This window comes from Nansenia antarctica (genome assembly GCF_963989245.1).
Source record: "Nansenia antarctica genome assembly, chromosome: 13".
NCBI classification, from domain to species: Eukaryota; Metazoa; Chordata; class Actinopteri; order Argentiniformes; family Microstomatidae; genus Nansenia; species Nansenia antarctica.
The window spans coordinates 6,787,253-6,807,697 of NC_137683.1; positions in this window are offsets into that span (position 1 = coordinate 6,787,253).

Genomic DNA, 20,445 nt, shown 5'->3' on the forward strand with positions numbered 1-20,445 from the left:
GATCCACTGCTAGATGTTTTTCAATTTGCCTATAAACTGAACCGTAGCACAGAGGATGCTATTCTCTATATCACACATTCTGTATCCAAGCACCTTGAGAACAAAAAGGCCTATGCCCGAATTATGTTTGTTGATTTTAGTTCCGCCTTTAATACGGTACAACCCCACGTGCTCTTAGGAAAGCTCAAAGACATGGGTGTCAATAGTACTTTAATCAAATGGATCCATTCCTTCATGTTAGAAAGAGAACAGCAAGTGAAAGTCAATGGAACACTGTCAGTGACTAAACACTGCAGTACAGGTGTCCCCCAAGGTTGCATTCTGTCCCCATATCGTTTCTCAGTATACACCAACGACTGTAAAAGTAACCATCCAAGCAACCATATTATAAAATATGCTGACGACACTGCAATTCTAAGTCTCCTTGCTAAAGATACAGACCCCTCGGTGCTCCATGATGAGATTAACATATTCATTAAATGGTGCGACAGCAACCATCTCATCTTAAACCTCACCAAAACTCAGGAGGTTAGACCCAAGGCAGGTAACTGACCATGAGCCTGTGGTCATCAAAGACCAAATAATCATCCAGGTGCCCTCTTATAAGGACTTAGGTATTCAATTAGACAACCATCTCTGCTGGAATACACACATAGACAGCTTATGTAACAAACTACAGCAGAGGCTTTATCACCTGAGGCGACTCAGACTTTATGGGGTGAGAAAGCAAATCATGAGAAAAACATTTTTTATATCAGTCCATTGTTGAAAGTGTAATCAGATATGGAATAATTGTGTGGTTTGGCAACTTAACTGTACAACAAAAAAAACAGACTAGTCAGCATTCACAAAACAGCCATGACAATTGTAGGTGAAAGAGACTATGTGATCCTAAATAAACTATATGAAAAAGCTGTCCTGGACAAGGCTAATAAGATCATCGCAGACCCCCAACATCCGCTCTCCACAGAATACGAAGTTCTCCCCCTAGGTAGAAGGTTTCGCATGCCAAGATGTAATAATAAGCTCTTAAAACTATAATTTGTCTCATTCTCCATTAAACTAATCAATTCGCTCAAGCAGAAACGATGATTAGGACATGACCACCAGCACCTGCACTTTATCTTAGACACCACTTGAAGGGCCATGTGCAATATTCGAAAACACCACTTGAAGGGTTATGTGCAATTATACAGTATATACCAAATGATGCCATGTCCAGGTGGAAACTGCTGCCAATGTCACTCAATGTTTGCTGCTGTCCTGTTGTTTACTTTGCCTGCTGTATGTTGTATGTATCGTCTCTGTTGCACTTGAAGCGGGGACATTAAAATATAATCAATCAATATGTTGCTCCCCTTCGCGTGAGTCGCGAGTAGCTCGGGCTGTGGTTGTGATAGAGACATGAGCCAGATGTACTGTATGCGCCTGGGTGTCCTGAGAGACCCTGAGTCGTTCAGAGCTTCCTACGCTGAGCTATGGTAACTTTCCCGCACCTACCGCATATTACCTCCGGAAAACCGCAAAAACTAGGCATTCACCGGTAGGGGGTAGGTGCGGGAAAGTTACCATAGCTCATCGTAGGAATCATTGATCGACTCGGGGTTGGTCTCTACGTGTCTAGGAGACTCAGGCGCATAAAAAACATGAAAGGGCTCATGTCTCTATCACAACCACAGCACAGCTACGCGCGAATCATGCGAAAGGGAGCAAGATATGGCCACTAATAAGCTGCCAAACCAAAAGGTCTATCATATCAAAACATAATCTAGGGATGTATAGGAATAAAAAAATCACATCTAGAATTTGCCCACCCAGATGGTAATGAAATGTTCAGGTACTCTTGGCTGAGGGCTTTACCACGTCACACGCAGTATCAACTAGGGGTGTAACGGATCACCTAACTCACGGATCGGATCGTGTCACGGTTTTTGAGTCACGGATCGGATCATTTTTCGGATCAACACAAAACATAAAAATAAAAAGCTTTTTCCTCGAATTCTGTAAAAACACCACTTTTACTGTGTAAAACCCAACAACATTCAAGATGTCAAAACTGGTATATATATATATATATATATATATATATATATATATATATATATATATATATGTGTGTGTGTGTATACATAACATATTCTACACTCAAACATTAGGCTACATATTAAACAGAAACACACATTCAACTTAAATGATGCAGTAGGAGAGAGGGAGGAGGCACCTGGTTGCAGCAGTGAATCACTGGGCTCTTTAAAGCAGACAAATAAACATGTTTTATGCCACTTTTAACTAAATAATAAAGTGAAACCTTACTTTAAACATGGTATGAAAAAATTGGCTACATTATCAGAAGTTGTCAAGCTGCCTTTTTCGTGCCTCCCGTCAACACACCAGGGTCGCGGCAAATGTGTGGCCGTGCTCGTACGACTTTCTCGTTGCACAGCGCTTAAACACCGTAACTTTTTTTATCGACCACACTTTCAATGACACTGTCCGTCATTGTTATAATTGACAGAGAAGCCAAAGTGCTCCCATACATGGGATTTAAATGACGAGGGAGGCATTTCGAGTTCTTCTCTGTCGCCAACATTAGCAGGACTCGCCATGAACACTTGGGCTGCGTTTGTAAATTTGCTCTGAGAGCGCCGGAGAGCACACTGGATCCGACGTCATAAAGGGAAAGTAATTTGATTGGACAAGAGGCGTTCCATGAATGCTGATCAGATTCCAGAGCGAATTTACGAACGCAGCCTTGTTGTTCTAGATTTTTTTTTGCATTATCAACCTATCATTGCGCTTTAGAGTAAAACAAAGCACGCAACTGTCGCGTCTATCTTTTCATGGCAACTCTACATTGTGATTTACAAGGGATATTAACTAATATTAAGTAATATTATTACTTGGTTACATTTTGCAATTGATCCGCGGTACACATGCGTGCCGAACCGTGGGGGGCGATCCGTACGGATCACGGATTATCCACCCCTAGTATCAACCAATGAAAATGTGTAGAGTGCGCCCAAGATACGCCCCTATATTTGCATTCACATCTGACAGTGACAAAGACAAACTATTCTATGTGAATAGATAGGTGAATACAACATTGTCTTTCGCTTTATCAGTAATGTATGCAAACATAGGGGCGTATCTTGCATGTTGTCCACGCCCCTGCGCATTTTCATTGGTTGATACTGCGCGTGACGTGATGAAGCTCTCAGCCAAGAGCAGACACTCTAATTTCCAATCATAGCATGTTTTTTTTTTTAAAAAGGGTTAGGGCATATGAATCATAGTGGAGGTATGATATATCGCATATATATGGCATATATATATATATATTCTTTGGTGGAAAGGCATTTTTTAAAGCCATTTTTAGTCACCACAAGTCTGTTCAAACCCAGGCAGCGAGACCAGCAGGAAAACAAAACTACTGTAGATCTTCTATAATTCTAACTGGATAGTACTTCGTTTCCAGTCATAGTCAGCTAGATTGCTTACTTAGCTAGCTTACTTTTACTTATCAAATGTACATTTTGTGATATAAACGTAGTGGAGACACTCAGCTGTCTTGCATCGCGCATAGCCCAGAGCGTATATGTCTAATTGAGTCAACTGGTATTGTGGTTATCACCAAGTTCTCCCATACAGTGCTGATGGACTAGTATAGACCATTGCCGACATGTGTGAAAGGGGACAACACGGGAATAGCTTGGGATGTCGACATAGTTTGGGATTCCATGGAAATTATAGGGAGAAACAGGCTGTGTAAGAACGGGGCTATAGAAGACTAACGACTCTCTCCCCGTCTGTGATGATAACTGCGTCGCTGCTTTCACACGTCACGCGCGGTATCAACCAATGAAAATGCGTAGGGGCGTGGACAACATGCAAGATACGCCCCCAGATATTTGCATACAGATCTGATAAAGTGGAAAAGAAAGAATAAATGTGGAAAAGAAAGAATGAATGTGGAAAAGAAAGAATGAAAGAATGAATGTGGAAAAGAAAGAATGAATGTGGAAAAGAAAGAATGAATGTGGAAAAGAAAGAATGAATGTGGAAAAGAAAGAATGAATGTGGAAAAGAATAAATAAATATAGAAATGTATTTCGTTATACTGTGTGTATTCATTCATTTATTTGTTCATACATTCATTTATGTATCTATATATTTATTGTTAATTTTGACAGACTTGGTCCTCCATAGAAATCCACCGAGTGCAACGCTTGTCGAAAATACGACTGTCGGAGTTTTGACGAGAGCTGGAGGCGGCAAGAAATATGACGGAGGCGGCCGCCTCATAATTCTCTATGCAGGAAAAACCCTGAAACCCTGAATCCCTGCTACTATTCACCTGTATAACCCTGCTACTATTCACCTGTATAACCCTGCTACTATTCACCTGTATAACCCTGCTACTATTCACCTGTATAACCCTGCTACTATTCACCTGTATAACCCTAACTCATTGACTTCAATAAATGGAATGATCATTTAAAAACTGCATTTTCTATTTACTCAGGTTATCTTTGTGTAATATTAAAATTGGTTTGATGATCTGAAACATTTAAGTGTGACAAACATGCAAAAACACACGGAATTGGGAAGGGGGCAAATACTTTTTCACAGCACTGTATATGCGACCTGCCTGCTGAGACCGCAGTAGACATGACACATCAGATTCATATCTGATAGAGGCCGGCATGAGATTGAGGCCTGAATGGGATCTGAGAATATCAGAGTCAATGTGCTTGTTTACTGCTTACACCTGCATGTTACATAACCCATCTGTGCCACACGAGAAAAAACGTGAGAAAAAAATCTGAATTGTGTCACTTGGACCTGCGGTGTAAATGCAGCCTAATATCTGCCAGCGCCCTTTGATCTACTCATTAACCTGGCCTTCGCCAAATACATAACATGAACTCACCATCCTCATCATCCTCACCATCTTCATCATCCTTGTCCTCTTCATCCTCCTCTTCCATCACCACATCTTTCTCCTCTACTTCCTCTTCTTTCACCATCACATCTGTCTTCTCTTCTTCCTCTCCCCTTTCTTCCTGTTCTTCTTTCACCATCACATCTTTCTTCTCTTCTCCTCCTTCCTCCTCCTCCTCCTCTTTAATTGCCACATTGAGTTTGAGTGTTTTCCTGCAGTCTTCCAGCTTCACTGCTACCATCCATCGGCCGTGTGTGCTTTCCAGGGCTGGAGAACCACAGCCAGAACCAGGGGACTGTGTGGACCTGGGGTCAGACATGGTAGCTGGGCTGTGAGGTGGATCTGTGCAGTGGAAACAAAGGAAGCAGAAACAGTGAAGAGTATATTTCTCAAACAATACCAACAACAACCCCTAACCAGACACTTAACCCTTCTAACCAGACACTTAACCCTTCTAACCAGACACCTAACCCTTCTAACCAGACACCTAACCCTTCTAACCAGACACCTAACCCTTCTAACCAGACACCTAACCCTTCTAACCAGACACTTAACCCTTCTAACCAGACACTTAACCCTTCTAACCAGACACCTAACCCTTCTAACCAGACACCTAACCCTTCTAACCAGACACTTAACCCTTCTAACCAGACACCTAACCCTTCTAACCAGACACTTAATCCTTCTAACCAGACACCTAACCCTTCTAACCAGACACGTAACCCTTCTAACCAGACACCTAACCCTTCTAACTAGACACTTAACCCTTCCAAACCGGAGCTGTTGGCGCAGACAGGATTTTACAGCGTTCCATCAAACCAATATGTATATTGTGTATATGTATGTACATGAACTATCATGAACTATACTGTATATGTAATTCATGAACTATATGCCCAATCTAAAAAATTCAAACAGTTTCTGAAAGCTCGTCCTTTCTGTTTTAGGCTAATTACGGTAGTTCGCCAAAAAAGGAAAGCACAGTGCTCCACGTGTCAGGAGAACTAAAAATAGAATCGGGGCTTTAAAAAATAGAGCGGGGAGAGAGAAGCGGCGTTGTGCGACTCGTGTTTTAGCAGTATTTAGCATTGGTATCTTAAAACGTTTTGTGAGTTTTTGTGAATTTCTGTATATATATATATATATATGTGTAAAATGTCACGAAGAACATCAAGAGTCCTCTACCTATACCTCTACCTAGCGTACAGGGCTATTAGCATTAGGTAGAATACCTCTACCTAGCGTACAGGGCTATTAGCATTAGGTAGAAATCTGTGTGTGTGGGGAGGGAGGGGGTGGGTGGAGTGTGTGTGTGTGTGTGTAGAGGTGTGTGTGTGAAGGTGTGTGCGTGTGTGTAGAGGTGTGTGTGTGTGTGGAGGTGGAGGTGTGTGTGTGTAGGGGGGGGGGTGTGGAGGTGTGTGTGTGTGTGTGTGAAGGTGTGTGCGTGTGTGTGTGGAGGTGGAGGTGTGTGTGTGTGTGTGTGTGTGTGGAGGGGGGGGGGATGTGGAGGTGTGTGTGTAGAGGTGTGTGTGTGTGTGTGTGAAGGTGTGTGCGTGTGTGTAGAGGTGTGTGTGTGGATGTGGAGGTGTGTGTGTGTGTGTGTGTGTGGAGGTGGAGGTGTGTGTGTGTGTGTGTGTGTGTGTGTGGAGGTGGAGGTGTAGGTGTGTGTGTGTGTGTGGAGGTGGAGGTGTAGGTGTGTGTGTGTGTGTGTGTGTGTGTGTGTGTGTGTGTGTGTGTGTGTGTGTGTGTGGAAGTCTGACAACACACTGGGAGGAAGTGGAAGGCACATATTATTTGTTCATACATTCATTTATGTATCTATATATTTCTTGTTAATTTTGACAGACTTGGTCCTCCATAGAAATCCACCGAGTGCAACGCTTGTCGAAAATACGACTGTCGGAGTTTTGACGAGAGCTGGAGGCGGCAAGAAATATGACGGAGGCGGCCGCCTCAACAGTGTGTGTGTTTTAGTAAATATAGCCGACAACAGATATTGATTTCACTTTCTCATTTTCTCATTATGTCTTTTTAGGACGTCTTCTGCTGGGACAGAGAACAGGCGGGGCCGTAGGCTCAGTCGGGGCCGTGGAGATGCTGGTGCCGGTGATGCTCCTAGCCGTTCACCAATTCGCCAGCCTAAACATGTTGTATTTATGCAATCACACTTTATTGTTCACTAAGTAAACTGTTATTACACTGTTATTACACTGTTAGCCAGCGAGGGGCGACAACGGTGCAAAATCTGCAATGTGAGCACTACCTGTTTCAGGGATTTCCACAAAGGCCCAACAGTGTGACATAGGCCTGTGTCTTGCTGGCCAATCCCTCCCACCCGATGTACTGCGAGCTGGCGGGGATGAGGAGCAAGTTCAGCCACAGATTTGTTCTCCCCCGTCAAAGTACAAAAAGATTTGGACAGTCCTTTGTTCCAGCTGCACTCCGACTCTACAACCAGGCCCTGCAGGGTGGGGGAGACCTGGAGCTGGAACTTTTGGAACTTTTTACTTATTGAGCCTGCACTGTTTTATGTATTGAATGTTTTCTGCCCTAACTGAGCTGTTTGACAACAAAATTTCCCCATTGGGGACAATAAAGGTTTTCAATCAATCAATCAATCAAGTCTTCAGCCAGAGAGGCCCAACAGTGTGACATAGGCATTCGGTGTCGAGCCCATGTGTTGAGATCAAAGAGTTTGGAAGTATTTGCGAGGTGAGGTGTTTATTATTTATTTAGTAAATGTCCGCTAATGTATTTACCCCCAACTCAAAGTCTTATCTTGACTGTTTAGATATAGGCCTACCTGATGTGACTGAAATCAGCGAGACCAAAGAGTTTGGAAGTATTCGCGAGGTGAGGAGTTTATTATTTATTTAGTAAATGTTTGTTTATTTCTGTATTTTATGTCTGACGATGAGGTTTGAGGAAGGCCTAATCACCGCTTTGTATTTCCAGGCTGTATCGGCGCGTGTCAGCACGGCGCACAGCCACTGTTTTTCCTCCTTAATATTATTCATGCCTGATGTTATTTTATGAAGTCTAGATTTGAGCTGTAACTCTGTGCCTCGGATAGGAGCAATTTATCACTGTAATAACGTGCCACTGAACAGTCTTTTTACATGGTTCATTCTGAATGCAGGGCTGTGATTTGGTGCACTTTTACTTTTGCCGTGGTTATTTATATATTTATTTCATTTATTTCTAAATAAACAGGATTGTACATCTCGTAAATGTGAATCGCGCTCCTTATAGGAAGGCTGTGCCTGATGCTTCCATAGGGCGCTCCGTTGGAACGGTGTACTCATAGCGGCATAATAGCGATAATTTTTTTGTTATGCTTGTTGTAAAATAAAGTTCTATGATGCATTGAAATGACATTAAACTAAGATAATAGGATGGTTATCATACTTTTTCAAATCTTTATTAATAAGTAATTACAAAAAAAGTAAATGACATTTCTGTCATGGCTTCCGCATTTTGGCCTACGAGAGAGTCGGAATCATGTGCTACCAAGCGGACCAATCACAGTGCTTACGGTTGCGTAGGCACTGCCGTGTAGTTACATTTTTGGAGAGGTGCGTGTCAACCTACGCCGTAGCCTACGTAGGCTACGCCGTCGATTTTACGCAGAAGTATAAATTGGGCTCACCAACTTTCTTGGACAGATGTTTTACACTTCTGTTCATGTTCAAATTGAACATGATAAATATGTTGTCTATGTGCAATCACAGTATCTATTTTACTAAAAACATGTAAAATCTAATTCCGATTTTGTGTTTTTTGGTTATTACACTGTTATTACACTCTTATAACATGCAGTCAGTTGTAAATAACAGACAGATTTGGAAAAATGGGCCAAAGCAGCCAGACGGTGTGGCGGGACGCGTGCTGACAGACTGCGCTGACCAGCTGGCGGGGGAGAAACATGTCTTTTATACAATAATGATGATCGTATCATTCACTGAAGACTGGAGGAATAACAAGAATGGTATGTGACTAAAAGTGCAGGTGCTAGATAAAGAGAGACTCTCACTCCCTTCTCTCCAAGGCTAAAGTGAAATAGTTATGCTCTGTGTTATCTGTACCCACGTGATGTTGCACAAGAACTGAATGTTGAAACTAGAAGATGAACCAACCCCATAGAGAGGTGGGCTTTGTACTTTGGAACCCTATGTTGACTGGGGCCCACCCGCTGTGCCGACGGACCACGATGCCGACAGTTTATTAGCGGATTTCTGCGAGAGCTGACAAGACGGTACATGTGGGAAAACTAGGGTTAGGGTTAGGTGCTAGGGTGCTACGGTTAAGGTTAGGGTTGGGGTTAGGGGTAGGGTTAGGGATAGGATTAGACATGCCAGCATGTACCAAGCCGACGTAGCACCTAACCCTAACCCTAGTTTTCCCACATGTACCTAGACAGAGAAGCGGAGAGCATTCACATGCAGGGAGGGCTGTCGGCACAACGGTCCGTCGGCATATTGATGCGGCACCATGTTGACTGTACAGCAGTGGAGGCTCCTCCATAGAGGTGGAGGAGGCCTGGCCTCCCCAATAATTTGAGAGAAGAGAGAGAGATTTAAAAAAGCAATAATTATATTTTTGTTTTTTATTTATTTAACAAAAAACATATTTTAATTTGTTTAATATTAATATTATTTCCGTTTTGTTCGTAAATCTGAATTTTTCCATGGCTAAAACCCAATATTGCAATTGTAAAGCACCTACAGGCCAGAATCCCTATCCGTTAGTATTGAGGGAGGCCAGGCCTCCCCCAGGAAAGTGGTTTCTCATAGAAGTCAATGTAATGCAATTTTCTTCATGGCAATATGTGATTGGCCAAATCACTGAAAATGGGTGGGCAGAGGAGGCCTGGCCTCACCATGCATTGAGTCCAGGGCTGAAAGATTGACATTTTGTTCGTCCAATCACATTTTGAGAATTCGCCAGTCACTTCAGTCAAAAAAACACTCGCCATAGTGGCTACGAGTGTCCTGTCAACTTGTCCTTTGCAGGACACGTCTAGAACACCCATGGCTATTATCCCTGAAAATAATAGCTCATTTGGCCAAATACTTTTGCTTAAAATGACCTCGGATGTCGGCGAGATTCTGGCGCTATTTATACATCGAATAGGTAGACAACATTTAGGATTTATTGAACAGTTTTATTTTTAATGTAGTCGATTTCGAGGAGGCCAATTTTTTTCCGCTTGCTCGCTTCACTCGCGATGGAATGTTCCCTGTTCTTCTTATCTGTCTTTGTGCTGGCCAAAGGCACACTATTTGGAGTGTAAGCTACAATCAGAAAGTTCTGATTGATGGAATTCATTGTGCAGAGCTTAGCCTATGTGCCTGCCTGAAGAAATGACATTGCTGTAAGTCTATGAGCCTGCCTGATAATTAAGTTGAGAAATGACATTTGGATGTAATATAAATGCCCAGTGAACATGTGTAAAAGGCAGGAATTTGATAATTATGTGGTTAAAAAACAATTTTGTTTAGCCTACATTTTTCATTCTTCTTCTTCTTCTACAGCTTCAACATGTAATCATCAATTTAATCAAGTTTAGCATATAAAAAAGATAAGTAACAGTTTCTTTATCAAATGTAGTTTTATTCAATATATTTAATATAAATATATATTTTTTAAAGTTTAGTTAATTATCAGGCAGGCTCATAGACTTACAGCAATGTCATTTCTTCAGAGATAAGAAAAACAGGGAACATTCCATCGCGAGTGAAGCAAGCAAGCAGAAAAAAATTGGCCTCCTCAATTCTGGAAGTCACCAGCCTCCACTGCTGTACAGAAGCTCCTCTTGCAAGATTGAAATAAACACTCTGAAATGACATTAGTTAGAAAGGGATACAATCAGTAGGCCTACAGACACATACAATCCCATAACAGTTTTGTTAGTCTTCGTCCAGTGTAAAGTCAATATTGTAATATGTGAAGCCTCCAGTCATGTAAGTGTAGTCATTCTCCTAGTAGTCCAGACTGAGGAGGTTTATTTACTGTCAACAAACGGAATGAACGCGCAACTTCCACCAGAGAACCTACACGGACACTTTCACATAGCGGTTCATTTCCTCCATCTCAACAGTTCAGCACATAGCAGCTATGTAACTTAGAGCATCATGGACATTTCAGGTGAATGAACCAGCTGCATTACAGAGACGCTCATGTTTCTTACCTGCGCTCATGCGATATTCACCAACCTCCACGTTTCTAAAGTTGTTCTGATCCACCTGCTCAACTTCCTCACGACCAGGAAGAACTGTTACTACAACAACTTCCGCTTTGGAGGAAACGTCCCAATAAAAGCTCACATGTCTATTGAAACGTTGATAGAACATTGGATTAGGAACAGTATAGTAATACTATAGTATAGTATTATAATATAATATATATATATATATACTGTATATATATATATATATATATATATATATATATATATATATATATATATATATATATATATATATATATATATATGCATTTTGGACACTGACAGAATTGTTGTTATTTTAGCTGTTTACCAAAACATATTCAAGTTACAGTTATAGAATGCATATGGCCTTAAAGTGCAGACTAAATACCCTCTTTAATTTGAGGGTATTCACAGCTCTTTAATATGTGGCCCCCTCTTTTTCAAGGGAAAACCAAAAGTTTTGCTTTTTCTGTGTTGACAACACAGCAAATAGGCTGATTATGCCATGATTTTGGCATTTGACATTTCAAATACCATTTACAGGCCACAGGATAAGAGTGCAGACGAAATGAAAATAGCTATTGAAAGGTAAGAGATTACAGATTTGAAAAGATCAGGTTTGTATTGTTACATTTAAAATATATAGGGGTGTAACGCAGGGATTAAAGCAAAAAAATATCTCCTAACGGAAAAAAAAAATCTGGCCAAATCCGGGCCGGTGGCTTTCCGTGCGCAAAGCGCGCGTGCGATTTTCCGTTCTACGTTCTAATGCTTTGACTTTTCTTTAGAAAAATGTGAACACATTTCCGCGTTGTAGAAAATCAATGACACATCGCTAGTCAACTAACACGGCTTGTTTTGTGAGCCTGCTAACAATGTAAAGTAGTGTTCTAGTTAACTAGGTAGCAGTCCAATCCATTTTGCTGCAGTATTTTGGCTTGACTAGCGAGTTTGTGTTGTGATTCTCAACAACGTTGAAACATAGTTTCACCCTTTTCCATATTTTTGAATAATAAATGTGTGGACTGACGATGTAGCGCAGCCTAACTTATTCTAATAAATATTTAACATACTTTTATTGTGATAATGATTCCCCCCTCCTCCCAGACTTACATGGTCACATTATTATTGGATTGGTTGTTTGCGTGTCGGGTGAAGTTAGCTAAAGATTTAACCTGCTAGCTAGCAAGAGAAACATCATGTCACTCTCCAAAGGTCTAAAGAGGAAAGTTGACGGTGAAAACAGGGCATTTAAAGAGGAATGGACAGCGAACTATACGTTCATCCTACCTGGTTTCATCAATGCAAAGCCGTTGTGAGACTCACATCTTCCGTGCTCACAATGAATGTTCCCTTCCACCTATACATGCGAGTCGTCCTTTTCGTCAATGAATGTGATAAAGACGCACTAGAGGAATCGATTGGTGCATAAAAACCTTGAGAACTGCCGGATTAAAGTGACGTCCATAATAATAATAAATAATAATAATACATTAGACTTATAGCGCTTTTCTAGACACTCAAAGACGTCCATATCACCAGATAGCCAACAAATAGTGACCGATGGGAGATGCCAGTTTTCTCATTAAGTGAGATTTAATAGCCTAATATTATTTTTGCTATTTTTAATGAATGGCTCATTGTAATTATTATCCATAGTAATGAATGAATGAATGAATGAATGAATGGTCTTTATTGTCATTGATATAGTACAGGTACCAAACAACGACATTTGGGAGGGGGGGGCTCCCCTGGTGCTAGGAAAAAAAAAACTAAAAACAAGAAGGGAAAAGAGCTGGTTTACATAAATAAAGGCTATGTACACTATCCACTATACTATACTATACAAATAAAACACTGTGCTGTACTCTATGCTATGCTATATCTATTCTAACATTTCCTATCTCTGAACCTTATGTACCCGAGGGTTCTAGCGTGTTTGCTCTGTCGTTTCAGGAGCATATAGGCGTGGTGCAGTCACATAGCCTATAAGTAAACATTAAGTTTGAATGATTTACTGAGCTGGCGTTACTTTTTTCAAACCACACACCGCATGTCGGCTATTTCAGCACCATGCACCATGTCCACCTACTTATCACTATGAGGGGTTCAGCGTCAGTGCACCCCGCTCTGTTACTGTCGCATAGTTGTAGCCAATAAAGGCCTATATGTAGGCTATATAGGCTATTATATATCATTTATATACCTAATACCAACATCAAAATAGATTGTATGCCTCTACAAATCATATTACACCAGGTAAAATCCGTCACAACTTGGAATAAATTGACGGAAATCCGTCGTAGCAACGGAGAACTTTAATCCCTGTGTAACGGTACAGACACATTTCAGTTTGTGGTTTTGAAGTCACGGTTCAGTACCTTTTCAGTACAGCAGTGTAAAAGTAAGTAAGTAAGTAAGTAAGTAAGTAAAGCTTTATTTACATAGCGCCTTTCGAACATGAAATGCAATCTTTTACTGAACAAAAAGTGCCATGGATAAGTGGTGGAAACTGTTTGTGCTTGTTTATAAAGGGCTGGTAACATTTGCTGTCTGAAATGGGGACGAGAGGGAACTAGTAGGCCTACGTCATGTCATGAGTAATTCACTAGGGTAATGTTACAGAGTTGGCTGGTTAACTTTAGGTTTACTTTAGGTTTAGGTTAGTTTGACTTTAGTTTAGTTTTAGTTCTTTTCTTTCCATTTTCTTTTAATTTTCTTTTAATTACACTCTGTTGTCTGTTCTTTGTAATCATTTGTTTGTATTTGTGTTGTTATTGATTTCATTTGTATTGTTATTTTTGTGGACCCCAGGAAGACTAGCTGTCACCATGGTGGCAGCTAATGGGGATCCTAATAATAAACAATAAACAATGTAATAATGATCTTGTATCACTAACGCAGCTCCACCTATGAGCGGCTGCAGCTCTGTACTGACCATTGTATCTAGCAGCTCTCTGCTTCATTCATCAATCACTCCAACTCCTACCGTCAGGTCGGCGCCTCCGTTGTTGTTCAAGCTAGTGTCGCTTTCCCAGTCTTTGTGTAATAAGTGAACATATTGTAATGTTTGCCCTCTAGCACAGTTATACACTTAATAAATGACTCGTGTTGTCTTCAGTCTCAGCACTGTGTGCGTTTATTGACCCGCCATTTTAGTTTCACGTCCCGCCGTTTCACATCCCGTTCCCTGGTCTCGCGAGAATAGCTGACGTCTATCCTATGGCAAGCGGTGAGGTACAATATTATGGTTATGTGTGTGTGCGTGCGTGTGTGTGTGTGTGTATAAGCATATGTCCACCCCCTCATTATAAAATGGTATCACTCCTTTTTAACTAACCGCACACAGCGGGTCAGTGTTAATGGCACTCTTTCGGAACCCAGAACCATAAGCACTGGTGCTCCACAGGGTGTAGTCAGTTCCCCTGTGCTCTTTACTTTATACACAAACAAGTGCAGAAGCTAGAAGTTGACCCTAGCAATCGCATCATAACATTTTCGGATGACACTACCATCCTTGCTTTAATTAAAAAGGACAGTGACCTAATTGACTATTATTCTGAAATCCAGAGGTTTGTTAAATGGTGTGATGTTAACTGCCTGGTTTTAAATGTTAAGAAGACTGAGGAGATGGTGTTCGACCCCAGAGGTGTTGGGGACCACAGGCCTGTGGTCATCCACAAACAATCCATCTTGCAGGTCGCCTCTTACAAGTATCTTGGGGTTTTCATTGATAACTCACTCACCTGGAGCACCCATGTAGACAGCCTTTGTAGCAGATTACAACAACGACTACACTTCCTACGCCGCCTTAGAGTTCATGGTGTTGACCAAAAATGTATGCTACTCTTCTACCAGTCTGTCTTAGAGAGTCTCATCAGATACGGCATTACATCTTGGTTTGGTAACCTATCTGTACAACTAAGGTCCAAACTGGTCCGACTGATACAGACTGCATGGAAGATTATAGGGGTGAACGACCACTCATCCCTGCAGTCTATTTTTGAACAGGCTACTCTCAGACAGGCTAATATAATTCTCATGAATCCCTCCCATGTTCTACATGCAGAGTATGAACTGCTGCCCTCTGGGAGGAGGTTCAGAGTCCCCCACTCTAGATTAAATAGATTTAAAAATTATTTTATTCCCGTTTCTGTTAAACTTTTAAACTGCACCAGATGAATGTGAACATATCTTGCTTATCGTTTTATTTCCACTCTTGTCTTAATCAGGGTTGCCTTCTGTTTGTGTGTTAACATTCTGTATTGTCTGTTGCTCTTTGTTGGCTGCTGTGGGGTGTAAGCCCAATACAAATTTCCCAGTGATGGGACAATAAAGTGACTTTTGACTTTTGACTTGACATTTATGTGTCTATATATTTATTGTTAATTTTGGTAGACTTGGTCCTCCATACTCCACCGCCAAAAAATCTCACTCCAATCTTTTGGTGAAACTTGGCAGCCCTGTGCGCAGATATAAGTTCCACACGCGCAGATATTAACTTCGCAAGTTTCACACGGTCATAAATCCACCTCGCGGGCTGCGCAGTTGTGTTTAACACGCCCATAAATTTCTTTTGCGTGCGCGCAGTTAAGTTTTGCGCGCGCGAGTTTCTCTCTGCCTCCCGCGGTCAATTTTTTTACACGAGGGGTTAATTTCTGCTCGAGGAGATAAAATGACTTTTGACAATTTGGGGCGGATACCTAGATACCAAGATACCAGTAGATACAATTGTATGATTGGTCACTGTCAACGCGAACCACACCCACACGGACGTCATCGTGGCCTGATTGACAGCTGTAGATACCATTTTATGATTGGTCACTGTCAACTCGAACCACACCCACACGGACGTCATCGTGGCCTGCTTGACAGCTGTAGATACCATTTTATGATTGGTCACTGTCAACGCGAACCACACCCACACGGACGTCATCGTGGCTTGATTGACAGCTGGATTGAAGAGTACGTTGAAGAGAAGAGAAGGCAGCTATCTGGGTAAGTAACAAAATGTCTCTGTGCAATTCAGAACTCTATAAAACAATTACCAGCAAAGTATGTATTTGCAAAAGATGTACGTTTTTTTAAGTAACATACCATATTTTCCTAAATGTTAAGAAATACGTTGCTAGCCTAATGGCGTCATACTAGCCAACTGTCAAGTTAGCCATGCTGTAGCAAGCAAGGAGCTACAATGCTTAACATGTTAGCTTGTAATCAGTTATAATGTGCTTACGAGTGAATGTCCAGTAAATGTGTAAAAAAAATAATATATATATAATACTAAAAACAAGAAGGGAAAAGAGCTGGTTTACATAAATAAAGGCTATGTACACTATCCACTATACTATACTACTATACTATAAAACACTGTGCTGTACTCTATGCTATGCTATAAATATCCTAACATTTCCTATCTCTGAACCTTATGTACACAAGGGTTGTCATATTGCACATAGTATTATTGCACATTCATTTAAAGTGTCGCAGTTTGCAGGTTTGAAATGTTCACAGTTGTATTTCAATATTGCACTTATGTTTACAATCTAGTAGCTGCCATCAAGTTGTCCAGGGCCTAGAACCTAGGTCTTTGCTGTGTTCAGGGCCTGAATGGCAAGCGGTGAGGTATAATATTATGATTTATAGTATATCAGATGCGTCAGATGTTACAACTCATTTTTCCCCCAAAAAGTGCTGCCGTACACTATAATAATTAGTCTAACAGGTGGATCAATAAACCCACACAGTGCTGAGACTGAAGTCAACACAAGCCATTTATTGTGTGTGTGTGTGTGTGTGTGTGTGTGTGTGTGTGTGTGTGTGTGTGTGTGTGTGTGTGCGCGTGCGTGTGTGTATAAGCATATGTTGAGTGTGTATTGTGTGTGTGAATGTGTGCATTGTTGTTATTATCATTATTAATGTGTATTTCTCCTTTGTTGCCTGTTAGTTCGTTTATATGTGTCTTCAGTAATAAAAAATAAAAATAAAAACCCTACGGGGCTAACACAGTATTCTGCCTCCGGTGTCGTTTCCTTGAGCCCCCTAACTACCGTGGCAGTCGTCTCTCCCCAATCAACCCTCTGGCTACATCTACCCTGGACTCCCTTCATTCATGGTCAGTTCTTCCCTAAGAATGGCCTGGCAAGTACTAGTCGTGAACCTTGCTCTCGTGCCTATTTTTTGTGATTCGTCTATATCTTATGTACTGGCCTACCGTGGAGACTTACCCTGTTTTTCTGTTCCTCCACAGCCAACCACTACCGCCAGCCCGCCAGGCTGAAACCCCCCGGACTCATCCTTTCAGTTGTTTCCACCCCCCTACACTGTAAATAAATACCCTACGGGGCTACACAGTATTCTGCCTCCGGTGTCGTGTCCTTGAGCCCCCTAACTACCGTGGCTTAACAGTGAGGTCCAGAATGACATGGTTTGCTGAGTTTGGTCTGGGAGAACATGACTGGCCTGCACACAGAGCTCTGACCTCAACCCCATCCAACACCTTTGGGATGAATTGGAACGCCGACTGCGAGCCAGTCCTTCTCCCCCAACATCAGTGGCCGACCTCAGTAATGCTCTTGTGGCTGAATGGGAGCAAATCTCCCGCAACCATATTCTAAAATCTAGTAGAAAGTCTTCCCAGAAGAGTGGAAGCTGTTATAGCAGCAAAGGTCGGACCAACTCCATATTAATGCCCCTGGTTTTGGAATGAGAAGTTCAACAAGCACATATGGGTGTGATGTTTCGGGTGTATCAATACTTTTGTCCATATAGTGTATATGGAAACTAAATTATTTAAATATTTTATTGTTTATTCAGATTTACAGAATTGGAATGCTCTGCCCTTGGATCTTAGATCAGCTGGCTCGGTCGAGGTTTTAAAAAACCCGCTAAAGACTGTCTTGTATACACGTGGCTTTTGGATAGCCCCTAGGGCCTGTCTTTCTGTGTCCTGTTGATGTTGTTGTATACCTGTTGTCTGTTATTTGTTCTTATTTTCACTTGTTTGCCTGCTTTAACCTTCTGTGGCTTTCGCTCTTTTATTATGCTTTATTGAGTTTCTTCTTTGTTATGTAAAGCACTTTGTGACCCTTGGTCTGGGAAAGGTGCTGTATAAATACATTTTACTTACTTACTTACACCATCTATAACCTCACCCTGCACCAGATCGGACATCAGCTCCAGTCTATGTCAGGGAACCGACAGGACGTCCAACCCTAATCCCTGATCCACAACACACCTGTGTGTGTCTGTCACCGGCAGGAAAGGAACACTGTTTAACAACACAAATGATTCAGACGCCCCCAATGTTCCTCAGGATCTTCACAGGAACCTTTTCATCAGCCCCCCCCCCCCCCCCCAGAGATACAAATCTCAGCTGCCCCCAGAGATACAAGATTTCTGGTGATAAAAGGTGCGCAATCTGAATCAATTAATGTGTTATCATACACTCAGGGTTCCTACAAGTTTCAACAAGTCAACTTCAAGACCTTTTTTAGACCTCTTTGAATATAATTTTAGACCTATTCGCGATACCATATGGTAGCTTTTTGTCATCCTCGAGGTGATGAAATTAGGGATTCGTTGAAGTCATCTATGATGACATCTGCCCCGGACTGGCCTTCAGAGTCGATCTGTAGTCTGTATTACCCTAAAGGTAAACTAAGATACTTAGGCTAGAGGCGGAGAGATTCACCCTGCTGTTCACTGTCTTACTTCCTCCTATTGTCATATCCCACAAATAAGCCCAGTGTTTCCTCTATATGCATTTATTGGTGGCGGGCCGCCACGAATGAATTTCCTCCGCCACTAATTGATTCAGTCCACTAAGTGCACGATTTCTCCATTTAAAAAAATAATAATAATCCACCTCTGAACATTTTAGCTGATTAAAATATATCTGATCCTAGATCAGCGCTATAATGGATGTTGACTGAAAGTGCACCTAAATCCACGCCCATCTCTCTCTAACCGCTGATCCAAAATCAGATTAATGACATTAAACATTCAGTTGACGACGTAACACAAGGGCTACTCCTGATTGGTCTAAATGTGAACCATCTAAAAGATACAAAAAGCTCATCTAGCTAGCTAGGTGCACAAATAAGATATCACGTTAAATAACTTCGAAAAATTAAACGAAAACAGCGACAGATGTATGGATTTTTCAAGAAAAAAGATGCCCCAGACACTTCAAACATTGCTGAAGCTAGCAGTGGCTATGAGCGATCCGAAACTGAGTTACCGAACGGCGGAGGTACGGGTAAACACGGCTCATGTTGGTGTCCTCAAAGGTAAAAGTTGGTTTCATCATTGATAGCATTACCTTGCTGTTGTTGTTTACCGAATGCTCCATCTGACTGTCACACTGTGATTTTACTTGTGTAAACAGTTAATGAGTAACGTTAGCCAGTTTTGTGCGTGTACTCTCATGTAGGCCTACTTCGTATTGATCTTTCTGTGTGTGTGTGTGTGTGTAATGCGCGTTCCGCATGTTCCGCTGCAGCTGTAGGATATCTTGGTATTTGATCACCTTTTATATAAAATCACCTGCTCGGCTTTAATGACTTAACCGCTATTTAAGAAATTATAATTGTTGCCACCCTCTAGTCAGTGGTGTAGTCTAGTATTTTCTAGTGGGTATACTGTGATTCTTCCCTCCCAGCCTCATATCGTTCATTTCCGAACGCCATAAAAATAAATCTGCGCTGCCTGTCTAACGTTATATATATATATATATATATATATATATATATATATATATAAATGACATGTTATAAGGCTGATCTGTGCATTATAGTGCTGCATTCTGACATTTCATGTCGCATCTCCCCCCGTTGATGGTATATGACGCTATAGTCAGTCCCAATGGTCCAGAAGTCAAGTGCTTCGTAACACAGATGGGGTGAATTTTATGAATGAAAGTGAACGTTCTGTCACAAAACGCCGTTACGTATCCTCACACATTTTTAAGTGGGTATACGGAAATCCTTGGCCTTTCCTAGTGGGTATACGGCGTAGTCCTGCGCGTGCACGCAGAAAAAAAGGCGCGCGCGAAAGATAACCGCTCCGCTACTAATGTGAAAAATCCTGGAGGAAACACTGAAGCCTCAATAATAGCACTTACAAAACATAGGTCCCTGTAATTAATGACACCTTAACCTTTGAACCTAGTAATAATTTTACCCTCGCCTTAAGCATGCCTGTCATCAAGACCCTCACTAGCGCCACCTAGGGGCAAGGCCAGGTAGTGGAGCAGCGAACGGTACGGTAATGCCGCATGACATCAATGGTT